Source organism: Cylas formicarius, unplaced genomic scaffold (genome assembly GCF_029955315.1).
Source record: "Cylas formicarius isolate icCylForm1 unplaced genomic scaffold, icCylForm1.1 PGA_scaffold_10__41_contigs__length_53128322, whole genome shotgun sequence".
NCBI lineage: Eukaryota > Metazoa > Arthropoda > Insecta > Coleoptera > Brentidae > Cylas > Cylas formicarius.
Genome location: NW_026844214.1, coordinates 32,933,760 through 32,954,481, shown reverse-complemented (window position 1 = coordinate 32,954,481; position 20,722 = coordinate 32,933,760). Strand labels below are relative to the sequence as shown.

General features: G+C 34.4%; 1 long non-coding RNA gene across 5 annotated transcripts; it reads left to right on the top strand.

The window, feature by feature from the left end:
* Positions 1 to 581: 581 nt before the first annotated feature.
* LOC132700888 (uncharacterized) lies at positions 582 to 4,956 on the top strand. 5 transcript variants are annotated; one of them, XR_009618697.1, is made up of 4 exons: positions 582 to 682; positions 1,321 to 1,564; positions 3,159 to 3,400; positions 3,733 to 4,956. It is a non-coding gene; the product is annotated as an uncharacterized LOC132700888 (long non-coding RNA). The 5 variants fall into 5 exon arrangements; XR_009618694.1 differs by having other exon boundaries at positions 3,159 to 3,504; XR_009618696.1 differs by having other exon boundaries at positions 3,159 to 3,856; positions 3,929 to 4,956.
* The last annotated feature ends 15,766 nt before the right edge of the window (positions 4,957 to 20,722 follow it).

Genomic DNA, 20,722 nt, shown 5'->3' with positions numbered 1-20,722 from the left:
TCGCATTAGCACAGGCATGACTAAGAGACCGACCCGCAAGCCCCGCTTGGTGTACAAACACAGTGAAAGCAGGTTTTTCGCTTACCGGTAACCAGATCTGTGCTGTTTTTTCGCGCCAAGGTAGTACAGAGTGGATACCGATAAGCGAGAAAATGTACTGCCAGTTGCGCATCAAACTTCTTGCAAATATGTCGTCATCGGATGACGATTTGATTGCTTTAGATTCCATATTTACCAAATCGAAAAGAAAGAATGTTGGTGTATATGCTCCTAATCTTAATCGAGAGAAAAATATATGGAGAACATTATCATTTATTTCAAAGTTTGAAAAATGATAATGAAAGATTTTTTGAAAACTTGGAATTTACATTAGGAGCTGATTTTTCCCGGTTTTTTATAATTTTGAGGAATTATATTTGACATACTATGAGTAAGATATTGGGAGTACAGTGATTACCTGAATAACTAAATATTCATATATCATAAAAATACATTAGTCCATATTCGTTAAACTATTTAGTAGATTCTATAGAGTAGCATTGCCATGTTGACCTTGATGTGGTTGACTATTGATTTGAGGAAACGAAGGTTGTTCATTTTGATTAATGCTGTCGTTGCGGTAATAAGGAGGAGGCGTGTGAGAATGGGACGATACAGTTGATGCAGAAGAAAGCATGTTGCAGTAAGTAAATTTATCTACTAATTGTTGGACGTGACAACGAACAAAGAATCCTCTGTTTTCAGGTTTTTTGCTCATATGCGGCATTAAACTTTTAAAGAATGAAATATGTTCATCTTCTTCACTGATAACAGAATTTTTCTTTGCTTTAATTTCTAGAAATTCTACTTTCCGGTTTTCTATTTCTGGTATTGAATTGTGAACGGTGTAAGCATTGGGTCTTTTTTTGCTGTAACAGGAGTTGAAACCGGTGTTGTTTCATTTATACTTCACTTTCCTATTCACCAACTTCAAAAGCTTTTTCATTACTGCCTATTCTCACTACATTCAACAGAATCATGAGTTTCTCCTCGATGTGTTATCTGAGTAGATTGCGTACATGACAAATTTACAGTTGTAGCTCTTGGTTTAAGAAAAGTAGCTGAGTGAAATATAGCGATCTGGATATATGAGTATCGCCTGCGGCATTTCTCGATCTTGGTGGAGGATATTTCCCCAATTCAACAGAAAACTGATCACGCAACTATTTCCATTGCTTTCTCACTTTTGGCTTTAAAAAATCATAAATTTTGTTATAAAACACAGTTCGTTTTATAAAGTTCCCTCGGGTACAGAGATTAAACGCTCTTTACTATTTACAGAACCCCTGGATTTTTCCTGCGCCGTTTGTTGATGAATCGAACTTGCTGACGTTTCGTCAATCATCCTGTTGGCGTCTTGAGAGCTTAACTAAAACCGACGCAGGAGGAAAATTTCTACACACGACAATATTTCCGCAAGTGCTCCTTTTTCAAACTACACTGTGTTAAACTAAGAAAACCGGCGTTCATTTTGTGTCGATAATATTCATTACAACTCCCTATGGGATGTCACTAGACTAAACAGGTATCTAAACTATGCAAAGAACACTGATACGATTAAATAACGGAAAAATGACAGGAAGACCTCTAAAGAAACCAAAAATATTCGCGATATTTTTGTCACATATTTTGCACAACATTCTATTACTTACGTACATATTCTATTTTTAACAAAATTATTTAATAAGCAGAAAACTAAATGACAAACTATAGAGTTTTTTGTCGTTGCCAATCGTTTTTTGTTACCTTAATCTTCTTGCCGAAACTTTGTTATTTGTTTAAGGAATTCGACCTTTTTAATACAATGGCATGTGATTCCATTAATACTTTTCTATTGTAATCAGTCTTAATCTACAAAAAAATTGGGTCACTCCGGATAAGCTGCGGCACATCTGTCAAACTGATTGACTAGTGCATCATCTCCTTAGTCTGTGGTTAAATTTTCGTTGCAATAACTGGATTAGTAGCGTCACAACACAATTTTATATGAGACAATCAAAATATGAAAAAAAAAACCTTAATTTCTGCCTAAGCAATGAGAAATTGGAATGGGAATTTCTTAAGAAAATTACCTTTATTTCAACCAAGGATTTCAAAAATGTCGATATATACAGGGTGTTTCATTTAAAATAAGAAAGAAGATGTCGGGGGGGGGCACTTTTGGGACACCCTCTATCAAGAAAATTATAATTTTTGAAATCTTCAGAAGAGTCCAAGAAACTTTTGTAGGAAACGTTTTTCGTATCTTTTATGGGTTTCCAGATCGTATACGTTGTACCTAACTTATTTTCCCATTCGATTAAATATATTAATATTTTTCCTATCTTTGGTTTGGGAGATATTGACGATTGGGTGATCGGTGAAATGAGATATTTACCTTTGTATTTATATAGTTTATTTAACTGTTTTAGTTTTTCATAAAATGTCCACGTAATCATTTCATCATTAACAAATTGAAAAGAACTACCTTCACCCTAAATTTTCACTTTTAACGAACTAAAACTTAACACAATGTACTAGAATAATAAAAATTATGGGTATTAAAAAATCTGGTGAAAGAACTGAACAATAAAATACACGTAATTGAAATAGGTGCCGCCACTGTTTCACCTACACGATAAAGAACGCGAGAAGGAGATAGGACGCTTATTTCGCGCATCGAACTATGACGTCACTGGACTCTTCTCTATTGAGAGAAACTCTATTTCTGTGTCTATCGAATACAATCAGAGGAGATTTACAACCTCCAACAAGAGCTACTTTTTGCGATTATTTTTCTTATCATTTTCATCACTCGGGACGTAATGTAACAGAAATGAACATCAGTGACCAAAAGAATAGCTCTTAAAATAATGCTTGTTTTATTTAAAATTGTATAATCGACTGCATTGCGTTTTCACTGCATGAATATGAAATAACTAGCAGCAACAATTTCAATTGGCGAATTGAATTGTATTGTATTTTCCAAAAGTGCCAAACCATTTTCAGGAATTATGAACAATTAAATTATTAAACTTTCGTTATAACAGGGATTGTAGGCGTGAATAAAAAAAGTTTTACTCGCATCTATTAAGAATAACACAAATACACCGAATTTCATCAATCATTTAAAATTTTAGAGGTTAATGCAGTTATTAATTATAACCCAAATATCACAAGGACGTTCGTAAAACGTCCTCGGGACATCTGACGGCACCTAGCGTATACCCTAAGGATATACTGTTGCAGCTAAGGGACATCCTTAAGACGTCTCAAGGATATACGATGATACTAATTGGAACGTCCACAGTATATCAGATACGTATGTCCGGAGGATATTTGTTAGAACATCCTAAGGATATCCAGTTATACTAGTTAAGAGGTTGTTAATATATCCGACTGTGAGGATACAGGATCTTATATAGATATACCAGAAGACCTTACTTATTAGGTTATTTCCAACACACTATGAGAAATACTGGAAAGGTATGTCCAGTAGTCCAATTGGTTGTACGACTATAAAAATTCTATCCCAGTACTCGCGTGTGATGGAATTCACCTATTGGGTATAGTTGGTTAAGTCATCACAGGCGATATTTGAAATGCACAAGTTTTTTTCAATTAATATTTAATCTTTAATTTTGCTTTTGATGATAAAAGTGAATTACTGCCGATTGATAAAACAAATTTTTTTCTAATGTAGATATATAATAGTAGGTATGGTCTCTTCATAGATATAAGAAAGTGACCAATTGCTTTTGAATGGGATTATGCAAGGGTGGTCATTAACATAAAATGCAACAAGATTATTACCTAAAGTTTCGGAATTTTAATTCAGGTACAATTGTGGTCCGTAATAAAAAATTGAAAAGAAGTTGATTTTAAAGGTTTGATTCCGTTTTTTTTTTAGGACTTGCCAACATTGACGTCGATGTAGATGTACACAAAAACGTTGGCAATACTTAAATGTTCGGGGCATATAACTCAATAAAATGTATCACAAAACACCACAAATCTAAAAAAACTGAGTATTTTCAGTTGTTCAAAATACTTAAATGTTCAAAATTCATTTATTTATTACACAGAAAGCGAAATAAAGTTTTATTGAGACTAGCCGATACAAAGGCTCGAATAATTAAGAGCAATATTACAATAGACAATTGAGTAAACAGGGCTTTCGATGCGGTGTCAGCAATCCGTTATCTTCGCTTAGCTTTGGGTTTCGTCTGCAGTTTGGGACATATAACTAAATTTAAGTTTTTAGGTTTCATTTTGTTTTACGGGTTTTCACTTTTTTGCCTTATTTCTATTCTAATGTTCCCATTATGGCGCAAGGGGATATCCTCAGGTCATCTATTTGGGGGATATCTGTGGTATATCGTGTACAATAAATCCGCAAGCTATCCATTCAGAGGATATCCCTGGGATGTATTTTACAGTATATTCTTAATATATATGCTAACGTATATCCTAAGAATATCCTCGACATGTCCCGGGACATGCGACTTGAATGGGACATTGACCGGATATACTGGGGATATTGTGTGCTATCTGGGAACAGTGCTTCAACCATGCACATGCACCCAACGAATCAAAATCCAAAGAATTGAGCGTTTTCTATTTTATTTTGAAGCCGGGAAAAAAAACAAAAGTTTAAAAAAAAAAAACAAAAAACTTATCAAGCGCAACTTTTGCCTACCATTATTAAGAATTGTATAATAAGTATTTATCCGTTTGTTTCATTATGTCGCTTCGTTCATTTACCTTAACTGGAAAGTATTGTTTTGAGGAACGATGTTGTAGACTGTAATTTTGTAAGTATTTCTCACGATTGTTTTAATTGTCTGTTATATAGTTTGACCTGTTGTTTTCATTAAATTTTAGTTCACTCCTGAAGAAGTCAACAAATAAATTAACGAAATATTGAGTGTTAAAGAAAAAGGAGCTTTCTATTTTCTTTGTTTTTTTTTAACCACGGACCGCTACCCGATATCCTTTGAAATCAAATAAGTTTAGTACGGTCGATATAAGAAGAAATTCCAAGTGTTAGCATTGATGATGGGTTTTTATCAAGTGATTGGACAACTCTAGGTTTTCGCTCCCTAAAGTTGATGAAGCAGTGGGCAAATTTGAACAGAAGTTTAGCAAGGAACAATAATAGAAGAATTTTCCTCTTACGTTGTAGAAAATCTAGATTGACACCTAGACACATTCAAGATAGTGGAAAAAAGATACATGGACTATTAATTGTTGCTAATGATATATCGACAGCAAACAGGATAGACAGGTTTATATTTGACATTAGTTTTAAAATATTGTCCCTTGAGATAAAAATGACATGACAGAATATAAAGCAATCTCTAACTAACTTGATACCTAACAATATTATACAAGATTATAATAGTAGATTAGAACTCATATACAAGAAGGTTTTCAATAAAGTAAAAAAGCTTAATATAAAAAAATTCAATTTGCTTCTTAAATGTCAATCTACGCAAAATGTATTATTTTATAACAATGAAAAATGGTTCCAAAATTATTCTAGCGTTGAAATTCCAAAAAATATATCCGACTTTTTATCACTCGGTCCCAAATTTAGCGTACCAGCCAACAATAATCAGTTTCTAAATCAACATTTTTTGGCGGACATAGAAAATGTTATTGATGTTGTACCGGACATTTCTAAAGATATTATGAGGGCAAAAGTTGCAAATGCATTCACAAACTACATGCATAACAATAATAGTAATGGTTGTTCTCGCTTCTACACAATGTTTAAAGAATTGAATGCACATCCTGACTTGTACATACTGCAAGCGGACAAGGGTGGTTGCACTGTTGCTATGGATAAAACCACACATATTCAAAAAACATTGGAATTATTAAACGATTCAACCACCTACACACGACTTAACCGCGACCCTACTACTTCGATACAATTAACTTATCGATCTATAATTCATCCTTTCCAAAGTTGTAGTGTTTGCCTAAGATCAATAAAATAGATATCCCCCTGAGACCAAAAGTAAGCTCGATTAACTCTGTTACATACAACATATCAAGATTTAAGGCTAATATCCTTAAAACTACGTTTACAAACACAAATGACTATAATGTAAAAGATTCATTTACCTTTGCCAACTTGATCAACAACAATTATGTTTTGATTTCATTGGATGTCCTATCGCTCTTTACTAATATTCCTCTCGAATTGATAAATCAGATTTTGGATAATGAATGGAAAAAGAAAAAAGAACGCACTAATCTTATAAAGACAAATTTTTTCAAACTTATAAAATTTATTTTTGATAACACCTATTTCAGTTTCAATTCAAAATTCTACAAACAAATTTTTGTTACCCCAATGGGTTCTCCCATCAGTCCAATAATTGCTACCCTAGTATTGGACCATTTACTAGATCAAATTATACCCAAATTACCTTTCAATTTACCTTTTATTTATAAATATGTTGACGATCTTCTTTGTGCGTTACCATGTGACCAAACAGATATAACCTTGACTATTTTTAATTCTTTCAACACCAACCTACAATTCACAATTGAACTTGAAAAATGCTCATATGTCTCCTTCTTAGATACCAAGGTTATTAGAACTAACAAAAATGAAATTATTTTGGATTGGTACCAGAAAGAAACTGCCTCAAGTAGATTTATTAATTATTATTCCTCTCATCCACAGAGCCAAAAATATAATACAATTATAGGCATGAAAAACAGAGTTACACATTTGAGCCATGACAGTTTTGTTCAAAATAACCTGAAAAAAATTTTCAACATTTTTGTCAATAATGGATAGCCAAAACATATACTTAAGAGATTAATCTATAACTCCAACACATTTGACGGTCCAACAGATTAACCAGGCGCTCGGTTGTGTTACAGAAGGATACCTTATATTAAAAACCTCACAGAATCTATCATAAATATTTTCAAAGAATTCAAGGAAATAAAAATTGCCAAATATAATACTGAAAAAGTCTCGAAACTTTTTTCTAGGGAGATCCAACTCCGCTACTGTACAACTCTAATGTTATGTATTATATTATATATATATATATATATATATATATATATATATATATATATATATATACAAAAGAGAATGTGCCAATATAGGATATATACTTATTATGTATGAAGTTATGATTCTAAAAATAGGAAATGTTAAATGTTTTTGAAGGATATTACTGGTTCCTCTTCGTAAAATTCATCGTATACGACGTAGTCGAAGGCGGCAGTTATTTCTCTCGGCGTCGGCGTCGGTAAGGCCAGGCGTCGACTAAGTGAACGCATTTCCACGAGGCTAGAGTCGGAGTAGGCGGAAATACTTCCTTGGTTGACATTGTTGTAGCTATTAATGCAAATCATGCAGTTACAACCTGTGGAGTTAAAAAATTGTCGTAATCAGCGAGAAAGCGGGAATGGCCATCTGCATCCTCGGCAGCAGCACCAGCATAACAACAGCGAGGCACTAATCGTAGCGAGGACACCAAAAAATTTGACACCAACATTTTGAAAGTCGTAAGTAGAATAGTTGGTTGATTCTAGTTCATCATCAAATTGTTGAAGTTTGTTCTTGACTTGATGTAGCTCGTTCAAGTTGAGGTCGGTCAACTTAATGGGTTCCATTTCTACGTGTGACAAATATTCCTGCTCTTCGAGACAGCAAGTGTCAGTAGTGATGTCCACAGTCGGAATGTAATTAGTGAAGTTCGAGGTCCTGTTGGACGTAGCATACAAGATTGTTAAAAGAGTGTAACATTTACAATGCTGTCGTAGATCCAATATTCCAGTTCCGCAAAAGGTAACATCAATTGTCCTGTGATTTTCATTACAACCTATAGTTCCAACAACTGGGTTGCAAGTAATAAACAACCATTGATTATAATTTAGTGGATGCCATATTTCTCTATTTGATTTTATCACTTTGGTAATGCATTCAGCGGGAATGGTTCGTACCTTGGAAACGTAACTTTGTTTCACATGTGAGGCGTTCCTGGACAATGTAGGTAGCCACACCTGTGCAGATATATTCGTTCGGCGGGGCACGTTGACATCTTGACAAGTCGTGAAGTGCGCCGTAATAATTTCTAGTAGCATTTAATAAGAGGTACGGGGTTGAAGGGTTAATTTATAAATACATATTAGGTTCGGCACTAGGACTGGGAAAAGGAATAAGAGTCTATAAATTAAAATGTTCTTTAATTACTAATGGAACTTTGATTACATAAATAATGATTTGATTTACGTAAACGACTGAAAGACGACAAATGTCGATATATTTATATGCATTATCAAAATCATTTAAATCGAAAGGAAATTCAGAATTCGAATTTATTTTTATTTTTATAAACTCTTCTCTTAAATTTCGAGGACTGATTACAGAAGGGTGAATTATATTTTGTTTGTTCGTTAATTAACTGAGATATAAAATTGAGATGTCCAGTGACCGTTTGTGCATAGTTAAGAGAATTTAGACATTTTGTTGCTGAGAGAGAAAAGTTATTAAATTTTTTAATGTTGTCATTAAGTCGCTCTTGATTAAAATGTGCTTGTGCCGTACGATTTTAATCAGATATAGCATCAGACATTATGTGTACTTGTTGCTTCATAAGAATTTGCATATTATGGTTCTGTTCAGAAATTGATTCAATAGCTTCAGAATAATATTTTGCATCATCGACATTGGGAGTTCCGAATAGCCATTTAATAGCGTAAGAAGCACTGTTGAACAAATTATTGCGCTTGTTTGTATCAAGATCAATCATATCATGACCTGTTAAATGACAAATTGAATCGAATTTATCGTGCAGTTTATCCAAATCGATTTTTATTAATTCTAATGTTTCTTTACAACTTAAGGAAAATCTCCTGTATGTTCTATCATTCTTGTTCGTATTTTTGTATAAGGGTAAGGAAACAACGTACATCTTATTGTTTTTAGTTTTCATTCTAGAACAGTGATATTTGTAAACGATAAGAGCGTAAAATAATTGTTAGCAATTCGAACATTATCTGTATGATGAAAAAATATGTCTGAAGTAATATTTAAAGTTGGTATTTGGTAAGGTTTGTTTTCTGTAAATGCTAATGACAAGGTCGGATTAATGATAAAGATAGTTACTACTATCGGTAGAACCATCTGAAAAGAAAGGCTTCAATAAGTTATGATGGTATGTGGCAGACTTGTTATCATTTAGCAATTCCTTAAGCGTTTGATTTTTATTTAATTTAATAACTTGATAAGAGTCTCTATAATTCGGTGATATTTTTTTTCGAAACACCGGGTTTACTCGCAAGGTTTTGCACATACACATAATCTCCTACTTTAAAAATGTGTTGTTTTGGAGATTTGTCTTAGTATATTTTCGAATTTTCCTTTGTTTTTACAATGTTTTCGGAGCAATTTCGAATGATTTATTCATTCTTAACTTTAAATTATTATAATAGTCATCGTACGTATAGCGCAATTCGGCTTTGGACGTTAAAGAATTCGGTAAGTAAGCTTTATGACTAGGTAATATTTCGAAAGGAGTAAAATTTGTAGAGTTATGAAAATGGATGTTATAAGTAAATATAGCTAAAAAGACATATTCATCCCAGTCTCTTTGTTGGGAATTAATATAATGTTTCAAATATTCTTTTAACGTTTGGTGAGAACGTTAAAGTGCACCATTTGATTGGGGATGATAAGAACTAGAGAGGATATGTTTAATTTTGAAAAGTTTATTTACGTTTTTAATAAGATTTAAAGTAAAATCTGTGCCTTGGTCTAACGAAATCGTTTAGGGTATTCCAAATTGACATATGAAATTTAAAAACTTATCTGCGATAGTTTTAGATTCATGATTTGGGACAGCTTTAGCGTAAGAAAATTTTGTGAGATCATCTTGCATTGTAATAATAAATCTGTTGCCGTTTTCTGTTAGGGGTAGTGGTCCAACTATATCGATAGCGAGTCGTGGAAAGGGACGTTCACTGGTAGTAGTTATGTCCATGGGTGCTTTAGGCGTTTTGCCAAGGTTTTTATTTTTATGGTACGATTCACAATTTTTAATGTAATGTTTAATATCTGATTTCACGTTTGACCATTTAAAATTTTCTTTTATTATACGATAAGTTACTTGAAATCCAGAATGTCCAGCAATTGCAGATTCGTGATTGTCTTTCAATATCTGTTTAATTTCTAATTTATCGGCAGGCTAAATTTTTGGTTTATTAATTAAAGTAACTTTGATATTATGGTTTAGGAATAAAAAATCAATAAGTTCATTAAACATATTTTGTTTTAAATTTGAATTGTATTATACAGGGTTTTTTTAAATAAATTTCGTATATTTTATTTTTTTGTAATTGTGTTCTTAAATTTTGTCTATTTTATATAGGTGACTTTGTCCAAGTGAATAAGACTACAAAAAAGTAGATAACTAGATATTTAGAAATAAACAAAGCGTTCGGATTTTTTGAGAATAAGTTTTCTTTTTTTATTGATACTTCTGGCACTTTCTCATTTTCGTAATGGTACCTAATAAACTCACTAAACGATTCAGAATTAATTGGAAAACACGTTTTTATTATATTCACGGTTACAGGGTTACGGGAAAGAGCATCGACGTTAGAATTTACACGACCAGTTTTATAATAAATTTCATTCAATTTAAGTCGCCAGCGTAGGAGTCTACTGTGGGATCTTTACATTAAATGACCACGTAAGAGGTCTATGGTCGGTGAGAATTTTGAATTTTCTCCCGTAAACATATGGTCGGAAATGCTTTACTGCCCAAATAATTGCAGTTAATTATTCGTCTATCGTTACACTCGGATTTGTTAACGATTCGCGAGGCGTAAGCGATTGGTAAGTCTTTACCAATCTCACCTTGGGAAAGTATTGCACCTATTGCGTAATTTGATGCTTCCGTCGTAAGTACGAATAATTTAGAAAAATCTGGATATGGAAGTATGGGATTGTTGCACAAGGCTTTTTTGAAATGAGCGAATGAAGATTCTTGTTCCGTGGTCCATAGAATAGGGACATCATTTTTCAAAAGATTAGTAAGAGGTTTTGCTATTTTGGAGAAGTTTTCGATAAAGCGACGATAATAACCTATAAGACCTAAAAATTGCTTTATCTGTTTGACGTTTTCGGATAATCTTGAATGGCGGATACTTTTTCAGGATTAGGTGATACACCTTTTTCGCTAATGACGTGACGAAGATAAGTGACTTCATTTCGCATGAATTCACACTTGTCGGGTTGGAGTAGAAGACAGTTCTTACGTAACCTGTCGAAAACGTGTTGTAACCTTTCGGAATGTCCTTCGATTGAATTGGCGAAAATGATTATATCATCGAGATATACGAAACATTGTAATCCTTGGAGACCTGTTAGAACGGAATTCATTAATTTTTGAAAGGTACCAGGAGCATTGCGGAGGCCAAAGGGCATCCTTAAGAATTCATAGTGACCATTTGGAGTCGAAAAGGCTGTCTTAGGAATGTCTTCCTCTTTCATTTGTATTTGATGAAACCCAGGTGCAAGATCTAGGGTAGTGAAATATTTTGAATGTCCTAATTGATCAAGAATATTTTCGATGTTAGGTAGGGGCATGAAGTGACCTACGGAAACATTATTTAAATTGCGAAAATCTACAACGATTCTAAATTTGCGTTCTCCAGAAGCATCTAATTTTTTCGGAACAATCCACAAGGGGCTATTATAAGGGGAGACCGATTCTCGTATAATTCTTTTCGAGCTCTTTTTTATGAATTTCAGGGAATCTATAGATTTTTGAAGCGACGGGCGTTGGATCTGTAACTTTTATTTCGTGTTTTATTACATTAGTTTGTGTTAATCGATCGTTAGGTGAAAAAAATATATCATTATATTCGCTACATAGCTTAGAAATCGAGTATTTTTCCTCGGGGTTTAAATGATCTAATCTTAAATCTTCTTGTAAAATGTTTATTCTATTCGAGTTGCCTTCAATATTTTAAGGTTAAATATGGACACCTTTTCCCCTTTAAAGGGGTCTAATTCAACACGAATTTGATTAATGCGAATTTTCCTATCTAAAGTATTCAATATAGTGGTTTTTGCGTTACCGTTATTAATGCTTACTATGGCTTTGGCTAAATAAATACCTTCGATAATTTTTAATTCGGGGCAGATTCCTGGCGCGAGTTCTGAGTTTATTATATCCATTTCAATAACTGTTTCTGACCTGGGTTCGAGATAAAAACGTTGTGGGGAATCGAGAATATCTGTGCTAGATATTTTTAAAGGCCATTTAAGGCAATTTAAAGAGATTTCATTTTTAGCTAAATTTATAACAGCTCGCTCAAGAGATAAAAGGTCGTTACCGATGACTCCATCGTGTGGAATATTATTATTTTGATCGACAATGTGAAATTTGATAGGTAGTTTTTCATTATTTAAACTAAATTGCAAAATTGTAAAATGCAAGTTCCAATTGTCTCAATGGGATTATTTTCACTAAGCCCTTTTAAAAATATTTTTTCATTAATGTTTATTTTAAGATTTAATTCGCTGATCTTTTGATACTTGATAAGAGACACGGACGCACCTGTGTCCACTAAGAAACAATAAGGGATTCCATTCAAGAAAGTATCTAAGTGAGGACTTTTATTGTTTATATTCATAAAAATTGTAGAGAACCGTTTATGGTTATATCAGCGAATTTTCCAGGTGTATAGCTCTTACCAGAGGTTTGGCTATTATAGACACCAAGATGAAATTGATCTTGACAACGAAATTTATTGGAGAATTGATTATTTTTTTGAGGACTTTTATTATTCACGTCGATTTGATTTACATATAGTCAAATGAAACGACGTTGTTCTGGGACGGTTGCTCGTTTAAAGGAGCTCCGTTCGAAATTACATTGATATTGGGCTACTACCATTATCATTTTTTCTGTTTCTTTCACAACATTCGGATATAACGTGACCATGCTTTTTGCAATAGTTGCATAATTTAGTAGAATATGACTGGTCCTTATTCGTATTAGTAAATGGAGTCGATTTATTTTTGTCGAAAGGCCTATTATAATCATTATTATTATTAAAAGGAGCTGATTGTGCAAGGTGTACATTTTGATTTTTCTTAAAGCAATCTTTCGTATAATGGGATCTGTTTTTACAGATCGAACAATATTTATTTGAAATATTTTGTGTACGATTGTTTTTTGATGTTAATAAAGCACGTTCTGCTTCGAGAGCTGGACTTCATGCGTCGGAAAAGGTTGGAGGTTCTTTGCTTCTTAAGAAACGCTATATATCCGGTGCGCTATACAAAATACAGCGTTGACAATTCTTTGATTGTCTGGACGTGACCTACACGTTCCGATTCATCTTGGAGTGTTAAAGAATATAATAAACGGGTACAAAGTTTATCTGCTCTATTGTACTAGCTGTCGCGTCACCAAAACTACCCATTTCAGCAACACGTCGATTCGTTGAAATAAAAGGCAGTATTTTTACACACAACCGTTTAATTCAGTAAACTCACGAAATTAGTAAAAAAACAAGTAACGTAAAAAAGTCTGTACAATAACAAAGATAGATAATTAGTGATAAGTTATAAATTCAACAAGAAAAACCTCGAATTCGTAAAAAAGAACCCGTCGGAAAAAATTGGCTTTCAATGCCTGCCAAATCCTTAACGATACTAAAGTCCTAAAATTCAGTTTTCTAAAAAGTAAAACACATCTGTTTAACTCAATACCTACTTCAAAAGCTACTTGAACCATGCCCTAGGAGGAACCCTTGTCAGTAAAAATCATAAACTTTGACTTTTGAATAGGATTGAGAAAAAACATGTGCATCTTAAACTGAAATTCGTCTTATTCTAAAAAATACCATTAAATTGTTCCCTATAAATATTTACTGGCTCTAACATCCTCCCACCTGAGGTCTAGATTATTCATAGAAATTCATAGAAATAGAGACAGTTCACTAAAACATCTAGTCTATACAATAGGGGGATCAAAAGAGAAAATCCAAACAATGAAAACAATACTCTTAAAAAGAAACATAAATCTTGACCCTTAAACAAAGAACAAAAATCATTACAAATACATACATATAAAATCAATACATCTTTATGCAATATTCGCAATACCATATCTCTTGGGAGATTTAATTTCGGGCCCACTTCGCGTTACCACTTTCTTTGCGGGTATTTTGCTTTCAAGCACTCCCGAATTCGCGACACTTTTTTCCGCACTTTCACTTACTGCTGCTGAAGGTACTGGATCGTTGTTGGTCTCGTCGTTCTGTTGAAGGTGTGTCGATCTCTCACTCGTCAGGTTGAAAATGGAAGGCTCTGAACACTCCAATGGATAAAGACGTTGTATGGGCCGTAAGTATTGACCTTTACGTGAGATAACCTTAACCAGGCGAACCTTATTATCTTTACCACGTATCACTTCAGCTACTCTCCCCATTTATTTATGCGTTTATCCTGATCATTTCCTATTAGAACGACTTCTCCCACCGCTATCTGCCGACCTCCTTGACGCTTTTGCAATAATTTAAGCTGTCCCAAGTATTCGCTGCGGAATCTTTTTTGCAGGTCCTCTCTTAACTTGGCTTTATGTAACATTTTCCTGCAAAGAGTTTTCCGGTCAGCGTCATCAAAATCAGGAACAGCACCCTCCGTCAGGTCTTTTAATAACATCATCGGTGTTAACGTAGTTAGATGGTCCGGATCACTCGATACGAAGGTAATAGGCCGTGAATTTATGATGGCTTCGCAATCGCAAATCAGGGTAACTAAGTCCTCGTATGGGAGAGAAGCGCATCCCAGCACTTTTCTCAATAATAGTTTTAGGATCCCGATCAGTCTTTCCCAAAACCCACCCCACCACGAACCAGTTGGAGGGTTAAACCGCCACTTAATGCGTTCGACGCCACTTTTTTCAACAATTTCGCGAAAATTCACGCGCGAAAACATATTGTCCGTGCCTACAAAGTTTGTCCCATCGTCACTATAGATCGTCTTTGGGCGTCCCCGTCTGTCAATAAACCGTCTTAAGGCTTGCATAAAGCTCGCAACTGATAGTCCAAATGTACCGCGCGATAGATTGCACAGGTAAAAATGCATATCCACACTTTTTCGCCGGTTTTAATGTATAGCGGGCCAGTCATATCTACGCCGCTGATTTCAAAGGGTGCAGCATCGCGAACACGGTCCAAGGGTAGAGGTGGGGCGTTTTCATTGAAGGGTCTACTGTTGTGCCTCCTGCACACCGCGCACTTGGATATTATTGCTTTTATTGCGCGTCTACTACCCAAAATCCAAAATTTTTCGTGCAATAAGCTAGTTAGTTCCTGAACACCCACGTGGCATCCTTGTGAGTGTTCTTGAGATATCAACTGTGCAATAACCGGGTGCTTGGCAGGCAAACCTATGGAGTGTCTAAATAATTCTAAGTCTTTTCTGTTACTTATTCTGGACCTTAAACGTAAAAGTCCATTTTCGTCTCTAAAGCCGTCAAGAGAAGAAAGGTGTTTATCGTTTACTTCCTCAAAACACTCGCGTTGAATCAATTTTAGTACCTGTTCAGCTAAAATGAATTCCTCAGGATTAATAGGACCCTCACGCTTGCTGTTATTGTTTTTTATATTATACATAAAGCGATGTATCTAGGCTTGCATCCTTATCGTTTTAGTATATTTTGAAAAATAGGTAACGTGCCAATCTTCGGAATTCATTGTCACCGTCGGCGTTGCCTCTTTGTTAACTAATGACGTAATTAGTTTTTTATTTCTTTCCTGGGATATCTCTGCTTCAATTAAATCAAAATTCTCTATAGGCCAGTGGGTAACATCTTCGTACAGCCATTCAGGTCCCTCCCACCATTTTGATTTGAGTAGCTTCCTAGCAGAACATCCACGTGACGGTAGATCAGCAGGATTAGATACGCCCGGAACATGATGCCAATCGTTAGCTGAAGTTGATTTTCGTATTTCTTCCACCCGATTCCAGACAAACGTGCCCAGTCCTCTTCGTGCTGTATCCAAAATAAAATTGTTCCCTATAAATATTTACTGGCTCTTACAATAGCTAAGGACGTTTTCATGACTATTTTGTTTAATTGTGTTACGTTCTTCCATTAATTGTGTGTAATGTTTCTTATCTGAATGAAAGTTGTAATAATAAAGATTTTAATTCTTGCCAATTTGCAATAGATTTTTCCTAAGTGGTGCTCTTGCACTTCCCGTAATTCGCGAAATTACGTAACCGATAAGGACTTCGGTATATCGGGAGCCTGTAGCAAAACGCAAGGCACTGTCACAATTTGCAATACATTCATGCAAATCAGATCGATTTCCATCGAATGATTTGTTTATAAGCGAACATAAAAACGTAAGACTGATAGATTCAGGTACCGTTACTGGGTGAATCTGTGGAGTTTATGTCGTAGAGCTATCAGCGTTTGAATTTGCCATCATTAATTATTAATAAAATTAATGAAAAACAATAATTATAAGAATAAATTGAGTTTTGTAAATGGAATTTTGGAAGAGTAAAAGAGAGCAACGTTACGAGTTTGCTGTTCTGCGTAAATTCAGTTAATCTCGATCGACTTATGAGCAAAATATTTGTTTTATGAACGAAAGATTTTCTGATAATATTTTCTGAGACGGTTTATCCCGTTTCGATTGCTCCCGTTATTTAAAAAATACAGCTTATGCACAATGCTATCTGATTTTATATAAACATTGCGTATGTTGTATATATTCTGAAACCAATGCTAATTGCAAAAGACGACACTTACGCAAGCAAAAAAAGTATTTAAATATTGCAAATAATAAAATTAAATCCTGTTCGCAGCGCCAAAATTATATTGGATTCCCACGTTGGTTAATAGATGCACTTTCAGATTTAATAATTTTATTAAATAACTTTGAAGAATGAAAACATACACTTGAAGAATAATACGGAATTAAACTAGCAGCAACTTGCGTGTCTTTATGTCTTTTTGTTGTATCCCGTTTCGGTTATAACTTAAACTCTTATACTAATTTTGAAACAGATAAAAAAACAAGGTAATAAATTCTAATAAAAATAACTAAAGAATATTAAAACTTATCAAATATCGGCGGAACTAAAGAGGCGGCATTTTAATTGATTATTAATTTTTAGCTGATAGGAATATCTTAATTGGTTTATTTATTGCAAAATACAATACAATCCAATGCAACGGCTTTGACAATAAATCGGATAGTAAATGTTTTCTTAATGTTGACAAGTTAAGTCGACAATTGAAAAGTTTGGGCAACTCGAAAACGTCTATTATCCACACTAAAAATTGTCTAACGAGGAACTCGATTGTGAAAAACATTTCCGTGAAAACACGCGAGTCAATTCGAATGGACAATACGAGGAAAAATTACCACTGAAAGATTCTTATGTCGAATTAGGTCAATCACTTCCGACAGCGATTAAACGTTTAGATTTCCTTGAAAGCGGCTAGCCAGGGCCCCCGACACAAAGGCTCAGTATATTTCCTTTTTACAGGAGTATGAAAAAATGGGTCACATGACTCGCTTAAATGAAAGGGAAATAAATGAACCTGCCTTGTCATATTATATTAGATAGATTAGATTAGGCGTAAGTTTAAATGAAGTAATGAAATTAGGAGCGCAAGAGCAGAGTGATTTATTTGATATTATTGTCCGAATGCGTACTGACAAGGTAGGTCTTACGGCCGACATCAAGAAAATGTATTGGATGGTTTTAGTAAACAAAATTCATAGGCCCTTGCAAAGAATTATTTGGCGCGAGGAATCCCTCGCACGAAATAGCTCATTTTAATTTAAACACGGTTACATATGCACTAAAAAATTCAAGTTTTTTTAGCAATGCGTACACTTAATGAAATCGGGAGAAATTCAACTGATCCAGAAATCCGTAAAATCGTAATAGAAGATTTTTATATTGAGAATCTAATTTCGGGCCCAGAAAATGTTTCTGAAGCGATAAAACTTAAGCAAAATATTTTGGCTACCTTGTTAAAATCAGGTCTTAATTTACGTACGCGGATATCGAATGATCTAAGTGCACTAGAAAATGATAATTTGCACTCAAATTCACAATTTTGCATAAGGAGCAGCGAGGAGACCAAGACTCTAGGGATAATTTGGCATCCGATTAGTGATACGCTTTGTTGTGCTTTTAATTTATCTATTAAAGCCGATATTATTACAAAGCGAAGTATACTTTCCGGTGTTGCACAATTATTCGACCCTTTAGGCCTCATTAACCCATGTGTGGTCATGACAAAATTAATTCTACAACAACTTTTTCAAATCCAAGCAGATTGGGAATCCGAAGTACCGCGCGACATAAAAGAAAATTGGTCACATTTTTTGGAAAACTTGCCCTCGTTGAATGAAATAAAAATACTACACTAAAATTACTTCGTCTGAAAATGTCTACGGGAAAAGAAAATCAAATTTAATTTGTGCAAAATCGAAACTTGCACTATTAAAAACGCAAACATTGCCTAGGCTAAAATTATCACTCAATTATTACTCTTAGCCCAGGTGATGTACAAAGTAGTACCAATTTTAAGAGCCCCTATTTTCTTAGTTACCTGTTAGACAGATTCTATAATAACACTTTCATGGATTAATTCGGAACCGAACAGGTGGAAAACATTTGTTTGAAATCGGGTTTCGGAAATACAAATATTAAGTGAAAATTCATCGTGGAAACACATTGAATCGGAAAACAACCCAGCTGATATTATTTCACGTGGTCTAAACCCATAAGAATTAAAGAATTGTCAAAAATGGTTTCAAGGTCCCACCTTTCTTATCGACGAAGAAAGCTCTTGGCCTAAAACGCAAATTGTTAATATGCCCGATTTTATCTTTTACTTTATTAAATAATCTTAGCTTAATAGAACGTTTCTCAACTTATCAAAAATTGATTCCTTTCACCGCATATGTATACCGATTTGGCTACAATTTAAGGCACAAAAATGCAAGGCGATCTAATACAAAATCAAATGTTTAAATTCAAATCAAAACGTTCCAAAAGGCAGCAAGTTGCTGACTTTAAATCCATTTATGGATCGAATTGGTTTACTGCGCATAAGAGTGCGTTTGAAAAATTCTCATCTTGCTTTTAATCATAAGCATCCAATTGTTTTTTCCAGTAAACATCATTTCACTAGGCTTTTAGTTGAACATTATCACAGAAAACATTTACACGCTGGTGTCCAATTTATTCTCGTGCAAATAAGAGAGGATTTCTGGCCGCTGAACGCAAAAAACCAGACCCTCAGCGTTTTGAAAAAATGTAAACCGTGTAAAACCATTTAATATAGCTGGATCTTATTTTACTAAGGCATCCAAAACTTAAAAAAAAATTGATTACTTGACGGTGTTTGTTTGGTTGTCGTCAAAAGAGGTTCACATAGAGATAATTACAGAAATTACTTCTGATGCCTTCATCGACGCGTTAAAACGTTTCGTAGCCCGCAGAGGACTTCCAAGGCACTTTATAGCGATAACGCTAAAAACTTTGTGGGTACGAATAACATTTTTCACAAATTTAACGAAGGTGTTGCTCAAACTGCTAGCAATGAAATTCAAAGTAATTACTTTATGGAAAATCACATTACTTGGCATTTTAAACCCGCGAAATCTCCGCATCACGGTGGAATTTGGGAATCAGTTATAAAGTCATGTAAGAATCATTTACAAAAGGTAATTGGTGAAATAAAATTAAATTACGAACAACTATATACAGTCGTTGTACAAATTGAAGCTATCTTATATTCCAGACCTCTCCTTCCCTTATCCAGTGAACCCACGGACCTACAATCTCTGACGTCAGGACACCTATTAATAGATGGACATTTATTACCCACACCCCAACATGACGTAACCCAAAATTCCAAGCAATCGTTTGAAAATTTTCCATCAGTTGCAGCAATTGGTTCAAATCTTTGGAAGCACGTGAAATGCGAAAACATCAAATTGAGTGCGTTAGTCCTCCTCAAGGACGAAAATCTGTCGCCGTTACAATGGTCAATGGGTCGCGTTATAACAGTTCATCCAGGACTTGGTACGAGTGGTCTCCATACGAACAAGGAATGGGATAGTCAAGCGGTCAATCAGCAAGATATGCCCGTTACCCGTGGACGAGATCAATACTCCTACGCTTTGAAATCCACTGCACATTTCAAGGCCGGCGGGATGGACGATCTTCAAAACTGCCCAGCTACGGCAAAAAGGTCGCCTGCAAAGAAGGGATCGGTGCTGCCGACACTTAAGATAGACCGAGGGACGCTGGGTCTCTGCATTACAAGCCGTGCTAACAAACGTTAAGCTTCATTATTCATTTTCCTATGTTTTTTCCCTTTCTTTTTTTATTTATTTGTAAAAGTTAATTAAGTTGTGAAAGTTAAAATAAAATTATCGAAAAATACAGTCTCACTCAATCGAACAAGAATCAGCGCAGCAAATAACGTGGACCTACGTCAAAACCCACCAAAATAAATATCAATATAATATGCAACAAGTTTTATAAACGCCATTTTATTCACGAGTTTGATTGGTTTGCACGAGTAGGTGATTGCTTAATAAATGAGTGACTGAAGAAGTTTATCAAAATGTTGCGTACTATACATTTTCTACGAACATT